We start from the raw sequence: 5,759 nt of genomic DNA on the forward strand, positions 1-5,759 counted from the left end.
TTTCTTTTTAATCCAATCTGCCAGTCTCTGTCTTTTGATTGATGAGTTCAGGCCATTAACATTCAAGGTTATTATTGTGATATGATTTGTATTCAAAAATATTATTTTGGTTGTTCTGAGGATGAAATTCAGGGACACTCACAAACTCAGTCGCATTTAATTGTATTTTAAATTTTGCAGACTGGCTTTACTTATGTTTACTTATCCTCCTGAGTAGCTGGGAATGCAGGCATGCCTCTTTGCACTCAACAGAAATTGAATTTTAAAGTAGCACCATTTACGACAGATATCAAAAAGTGTAAGTACTTATGAATAAATTTCACAACCCATCAAAGAAACATTAATATAAAAACATGAGGGAGATTTAGAATGGTGTGAGCAATAAGGACAGGATGGCAAAGGAGGAACCCAAAGACATGACAGACAGTGAGAGAACAAAGAATGTCCGCCAATAAGGCCAAATATCTAGCTGACAAATGTGCCCATGGACATGAGCAGAAACCCAACAGAAAGAGTAAAATAGATGTGTGGTCATGGGAATAGGAAGCAACAATAAATAAAAGAGAGCCTGGAGTCAGAGGAGATAGGAAAATGAGGAGGTCCCAAAACCTTTGAAAAGAACAAGTCAGTACTTTCCTATAGGAGTCCAGGCTCTGACTCTGGGGCCCCCTTCTCTCCAGAGGAATCTGTTACTTTACTACCTTTGCTATTATAAAAAACATGCTGCTTGCTTGCTATCTTCCTGTCCTATTCAATGCAAAAAAAAAAAAAAAAAAAAAACTAAACATTTTTGTCCAAAATTACTCAGTGGCTGAGTTTTGGAGAGCTTTGTTTGCATGTATGAGTTACTGGGTTAGATCCCAAGCACAATATGCATTTAAAAATAAATAAATAAGTAAAATAAAGATCTTAAAAATTAATTCAAGACCTATACCTGGAAAACTGTGCACATAAAACAAAACTAAGAGAAATTTAAATGACCTAAATAAATTGAGTGATATGTCATGGTCATATATGAAAAGATTCAATATTTTTTAAAATCTCCATTATTCCTTACACTGAATTATTAATTTATTGTATCTGTAAACATAACCCCAGGAAGTCTTGTGGAAAAGCTGAATCTAAAATGGAATAAAAGAGTGGAGTATAGAAGAGTCAAACAAGCAGAAAGAAGTTGGAGGAACAGCACTACTCAGTTCCAAGATTATTGCAGAGCTCAGCAAACAGCACAGTGTATAAGGAAAATGAGACCAGGTGAAAACAGAGGACACAAGCAAACTCACACCTAAGTGGTCAAGCAAGTTTTGACAAACATGCCATGTCAATGGGAAAAGGAGAATCTTTTCCACAAATGGTGCAGGAAAATTTTGTGACCATATGTATAATAAAATAAAAATAAATAAATAAATAATTTCAAGCTCTGCCTTAAACATGATAAGCAACTAAAGGGGAATGATCATAGATTTAAATGTAAGTGAAAAAACATAAAATCTTCTGAAACAAGAGATAAAAATCATCATGACCTGAGTTTTGGCTGACTTCTTATGTAAAATACAAAGTACTAAAGAAAAGGAGAACTGGCTGTACCTCAGAGGTACAACACTTACCTAGCATGCTTAAGACCTTGAGCTCAATTCCCAGTACAAGAAAAAGACACTAACAATAAATGAAAGGACTGATTATGCACATGGACTGGTGAAAACTTGGAACAGTTGTAATTTTTCACACAGTGTTGGGAATGTAATGTGGTTATCTCTTTGGAAAGAATTTGACAGATTCTTAAAGTGTACACCTACATCATGGTCAACATTTTCCACTTCTGGGCATTAACCAAGAGAAATTTGAATACTGTTCTGCATGTACAGCAGAGGTGAATAAGTGAATGGGTAAGCAGATTAAAATATACACAAAGAAATAATCAGTACTAAAAAGGAAGAAAACAATACACAGAAGATGTGAAAGTCTAAATTCTACTGGAAGATAGACAAGAACATGAAAAATGTATGATTATATAATGTATTAAAATTTTATAGTCAGAAAAGTCACAGCAGTAGTTTCTTGGAAACAAGGAGGTAATAAAGGGGAAGCAAGAAACTTCTGGGGGAAATGGATACATTTATTATCCTGGAAGGGCTGAAGATTCCTTAGGACACAACCTAAATGCATGCAAGTTTTTATAAATTAATTATACCACAGTAAAGTGTATGGAAAAACCCAACAAGTAATATATTAAAAGTTTAAATTTAAAAATAATGGGGCCAAGAAATTAAGACTTGAGTAGGAAGATAACCACAAGAACAAAACAAACATTTCTAAATAACAAATGATATCTACATACAAGCAAGCCACTGTGAGCAAAAGAGCATGTTAAAATGTAATAATATAGAGCAGTAATGTCAGGACAGATCCTGGAACACCAGAGTTTCTTCTAGGGTACCACAAGTTCAAAGCTATTTTATTGTAAAAGCCAAATGTTATTTGCCTTTTTCATTCTGGTTCTCCCAAGAGTGTATAGTTGACCAGGCTGGGGAGGTAGCTCAGCTGGTAGAGTGCTTGTCTTGCAAGCACAAGGCCCTGAGTTCGATCCCCAGTACCGCAAAACAAAACAAAAACAAAAACAAAAACTGTGTAGTTGAATTTCCCACAGGTTACATGGCAAAAGATGAACTTAAAACATAGAAAGAAGGGAATGCAGCTGTATTATAATTTCAAGATTTGCAGAACTTTACAACAATACTATTCTTTCCAGTGATTTCTTTGATGATCAATACATATTTTACTAAAAATACTATGTATGTTAACACGTAATATGTACACATTATTTTATGTGAATATAGTGTTTTTCAAATTCTCAGTTTTAATTCACAACAGGGCAAATATTGATAGAAAACCTAATATAAATGAAAACTCATTTGATTTTTTAGTGTTGGGGAAGAGTTATTAATTTACCATCAAAAACCTCTCAGGCATTCCCCTTGAGAGGAAAATAATTCCCTGTTAATGTCTGGCCAGACATCCTATGGGAGGGTCTCCACATTCTGGAGGGAAGACCTTCCACATGTTGACTGCAGGTGTGGCTGCTATATACCATGCCTGGGCCATAAAAAGCTCAGCACAGACTTTAAGACTCAACCTCTAGAATCATGCACAGCATCTTACAATGAATGCTGCACAAACCAACAAATGAATTGCATTGTTTGTATCTTGGATGTTTTCATCTCATTTTTGTATGTGTTCATTTCTAATGTGTTTTATATGAATATTATTCTACAACAGTTTGGAATTGTTTAAAGATTGTGCTTCACCATGGAATCATGGAGAAACACTGACCTACATATCTATTTTTTTTTCTTTTTTTTTTTTTTTTTTTGCGGTGCTGGGGATTGTACATATCTTTCAATAATAGCAATTGGTATGTTCCCTAAAGAAAAATGTTAAGACTAGAAATTATCTCTACTTCATTAACAACAATGAAGAGGACTGCCTCCCTCTTTATGCTATTTCTCATATAAATATCAATGCAATCACACTTACAATGGGAATTGGCAATGGCAATGTGAATCATGCATACTCTCTTCAGTGAAGAAATTTTCCATGGTTTCAGATGGATTGATTTCATTAAGTTCATCTTTGCTCTGTTCTGGAAATTAGAAAAAATGATGAATACTTACAAAAATGATATTTTAAGCAAAAAATTTCATCACAGCAAAATAAGTCAAAGGGGAAGAAAAAAAGGACAAGACCCACTGAACGACCTGGAAAACAAATCTCACAGGGTGCTTTAGGTGAAAGACTTGACTTCCTACATCCATCTCCTTTCTCAAACAGGTTTATTCTTGATTTGGATCAGCTGCATATCCATTAAAAATGATGAGGATCATCCTACAAAGGGGCCCATGACTAGCAAAAGCCCTGAGTTTCACCCTTGATTTTCTGCTAATTAATTGCAAGGCTGCCAGTCATGGTGGCACAAGCCTGTAATCCCAGCACTTGAGAGGCTAAGGCAGGATGGAAAGTTCAAAGCCAGCCTCAGCAACTTAATGAAGGCTTAAGAAACTCAACAAGACCTTGTCTCTATGTAAAATATAAAAAAGGGCTGGGGATGTGGCTTAGTTGTTAAGCACCTCTGAGTTCAATCACTGGTACCAAAAAACAAGCACAAACATGCATACGAACTAATTGCAATACCATCAGAAAATTGCTCAATTTCTCAGTACTTCCATTTGTTCACCCATAATATGCAGGTAACATTTTCTTCATGTTTTTTGAGTGAAGGAGTGATGACAAAACCAGACCTGGTTGTGAAATAAAATTACAAAAAATGTTATGGTCAGAGTCCAGTGCCTGGGGAAGGGGTCAATTCTCCTCCCCTCTCTTAGCCTTTCTCCAGGAAGTCAAATTGACCAATAAATAACTGCCCTAAGTGTCTAACTAATCCCTCCTGCAATGTAATAGATGTCTGTGAGAGGAGCTGTTTCTTCTTTTCTCTTCCGTGAGCGCACTTTATGTTAGAGACACGGCATGAGGCCTTCAGTCACATAGATTAGATATTAAAAAAAAAAGAACAAAAAGCTCCAATGATAGGATGGGTCTAAGATGACATCAAATAACATATAATTATTGTGAGAAACTGTGGATCAGTGCTTAGAATTTTGGAGTGCTAATCTTCTCTGGGACCTCTGGCGTAAAATTAACTTTGGTTTCTCCTAATGTCTGAGTGCCATCTTGTCGTTTTCTCAACAAAGGGTGATGGAAAATTATACTTCTATAAGATAGCTCCCAAAGAAAAACAGAGAGACTTGCACCTTGTAGGAGGGAGGGAAAACTAGTCAAGCACTAACCTCTCAGTAAATCTTTTCTTAATAACAATGCGCCCTGAAGGAAAGGGGCGGATACTGAATGCACTGCTCTGGACTTTGACCTTCTCCCAGTGCAAAATAGTCCTAAATGGAGGCAAAGAAAATTATCATAACTCTGGGAAACAGTGGATTTCAGAGAAAGGAAAGCAATGGGCAAGATTTGAGTACTCTTTCCTCAAGATCTGAACTCCTATCTCCCCAGATAACATTAAATTTTAATCTTTTTACAACTACCTTCCTAAGTTAAAAGTTTAACCAGCAAAATTAATTCCTCGACTGGGCAGTCTGCACATCCATAATCTCCAAAACTATAAAACCCAGATTTCTTCTGTAACCCACAGACCATCTCCATACCCAGAAAATGGGCCCTCCTGTGCCTGATTGACTTTGCTTAAAAATAAAGCAAAGCTTGCTGATCTGAGGTTTGAGTCCTGTCTCCTGTGTCTGTCATTTGTGGGCCATGATCTTACAATCATCATCCCTGTGATTTCACAAGTTCACCAAATAAGAAATGACTGTGATACAGTATAAACCATGTCTCCCAGAGTTCCTTCCCTGGGACAGTGTAGCTTTCATTCATCAGGCTCAAGAGGGATCCAGAAATATAGAATTTTAGCATGACTTACCTCACTCAGGTCTTGTCCAGAAGGTCTGGGGACAGTGACAAAGCTCAACCACAGCATAGTGATACCACCGTTTACCGGTAACGAGTTCTGCTCCTTCTAATATTGAAGATTGAACACTAGAGAGGCATGCCAAGGCAAGCATATAAAGCAGGTTTTATTTAAAGGTAATAATACAGACTTCCCAGGAGGAAGAAGGGGGCCATGACTGATGTTCTAAGTCCCAAGAAGTGAGCACACCCTACATCTTTTATAGGTTGAAGTCTCTTTTGTTCTC

At 36.6% G+C, this 5,759-nt stretch overlaps 1 long non-coding RNA gene across 1 annotated transcript; it reads right to left on the reverse strand.

Moving 5' to 3' along the window:
- Positions 1-3,532: 3,532 nt before the first annotated feature.
- LOC124975634 (uncharacterized) lies at positions 3,533-5,531 on the reverse strand. The gene is made up of 3 exons (XR_007106913.1): positions 5,486-5,531; positions 4,842-4,943; positions 3,533-3,640 (listed from the first exon to the last, which is right to left on the reverse strand). It is a non-coding gene; the product is annotated as an uncharacterized LOC124975634 (long non-coding RNA).
- Positions 5,532-5,759: the final 228 nt, after the last annotated feature.

The sequence above is a fragment of the Sciurus carolinensis genome, unplaced genomic scaffold (assembly GCF_902686445.1).
Source record: "Sciurus carolinensis unplaced genomic scaffold, mSciCar1.2, whole genome shotgun sequence".
NCBI classification, from domain to species: Eukaryota; Metazoa; Chordata; class Mammalia; order Rodentia; family Sciuridae; genus Sciurus; species Sciurus carolinensis.